Source organism: Zingiber officinale, chromosome 5B (assembly GCF_018446385.1).
Source record: "Zingiber officinale cultivar Zhangliang chromosome 5B, Zo_v1.1, whole genome shotgun sequence".
NCBI classification, from domain to species: Eukaryota; Viridiplantae; Streptophyta; class Magnoliopsida; order Zingiberales; family Zingiberaceae; genus Zingiber; species Zingiber officinale.
Window position 1 is genome coordinate 109,626,735 of NC_055995.1, and position 1,889 is coordinate 109,628,623.

General features: G+C 35.4%; 1 non-coding gene across 1 annotated transcript; it reads left to right on the top strand.

The window, feature by feature from the left end:
- The first annotated feature begins 504 nt into the window (after positions 1–504).
- On the top strand, positions 505–610 carry LOC121988089. The gene has a single exon (XR_006113849.1). It is a non-coding gene; the product is annotated as a small nucleolar RNA R71 (small nucleolar RNA).
- Positions 611–1,889: the final 1,279 nt, after the last annotated feature.

Consider the following 1,889-nt stretch of genomic DNA (forward strand, 5'->3'; position numbering starts at 1 on the left):
TTGGGAACTTCCTAGAGTAATGAAACTGAGTTCTTGAGATCTTCTATTATTCTTCTCCTCAATTCTAAACAAATCCTTCTTCAGTAGTTCTTCATGATTCTTGCCACTTCTCAACTTAAAATTATTACACTGTTCACTAGACACTGTCTGTGTAGGAGGAGGATCTTGTTTGAACCATTTGAAATAATTCTATCAATCTTCGCCCCAAAATGTTTGAACTCCTCATTCTGTGGCTTGTGGATTTCAAAACTCTTGGATGGTTGAATCATATTTTGTTTGACAGGCTCTCTTGTATATATAGCTTGTACTTCTTGAATTTCTGAGGGAGATTCCATCCATCTTTTGTTCGACCATTCATGGAGGTTCAATACCACTTGATCAATTAACATATATGCTTCATCTATATTCTTGTCCATAAAAGAACCTTCAGCTGATGAATCTAACAAACACTTATCTGAGAAAGAAATTGTCATATAGAATATGTGCAGGGTCAGCCATTTTTCCAAACCATGATGAGGGCACTGTCTTTGTAGACTCTTGAATCTGTTCCATGCTTTAGATAATGATTCTCCATATGTCTGAGCAAAATTTGTGATGCAATTCCTCATATAAATCGTTCTACTTGGAGGGAAAAAATGATTCAGAAATTGCTTCTCTAATTATTCCCAACTTGTGATGCTTTGAGGACGGAGAGAATATAACCAAGTCCTTGCTTTATTCTTGATGCTAAAAGGAAATGTCATCAATCGAACTGTGTCTGCTGACACTCCTTCACAATTCACCATATCATAAAGTTCTAGAAATGTCTCAAGATCTAGATAAGGACTTTCTGATATTTCTCCTCCAAATTTATGATCTTGTATCATGAAAATCAACTCTGGGTCTAGTTGGAAATTTTTTGCTTCAATATGAGGCTGCACAATGGGAAACATAAACTTTGCAGAAATATGTACCGAGAAATCTTTTAAGGGTCTGCTTGACATGTTAGTGCTTAAGAAAAAAACAATTTGAGTAAAAATAAAAATGAAGAATTAAAGATAAGAAATAAAATGCTATATGAAAAAAAATAAGAAACAAAATGCAGAATTTAAATTGATAAAAAAAATAAATGTAGAATTTAAAGACAAAAAAGAAAATGTAGCTTTTTTTTTGAATTATGAAAATGGAAAAGCAAAAACTATTCACAAGTCTAGATACACTAAATTACTAATCTACTAATGTTAAAGCAAACATCCCCCAGCAACGGCGCCAAAAACTTGTTACGATTTTGTAAGTACACGGATTCGTCGTCAGTAATATATAAGATTGTCGAACCAAAAGAATTGTTGATTAGGTACTAGAGATGTCACAAAGTAAGTTATCTAGACGGTCGAAAGTTAGCTTTGACGCTTACGAACTAATGAGTGTGATTAAAGAGAGGGAAAGAAGGTTGAGATGAAGATAGAGGAGAGAGAGAGAGAATTGATCTTGGAGGGAATGAGCTTTGGGAGGTGGATTCTAGGATTTCGGTTTCATTATAATGCGAGGAGATATTACATAGATTGCTTAGTTTCTATCCTCTATGTCCATGCTCTTGCAGGAAGTTAAATTTGTCAACATCCCTAGATATCGAATAGAGACGATTCCTGTGAAATCCTGTAACAGTTAACCCCTGTCACGAGGGTGTCTTGGTAGATCACAAGAATACATGTCTAGTAAATAACAATAAGGATAAAGGTAGAGATTTGGTGTGATTTCTTACTTCCTTATGGAGGAATTGCCTCTCCTTTCAAGAGAATGTCCTAGACGTCTGTGAACGGATTACCCTTGTCACTAGGCCCCCTCGGATATATGATCTAGAGCACTCTTTCTACGAGAGCAGCAATTCCTAAGGGAGTGTTTCTCCTTTT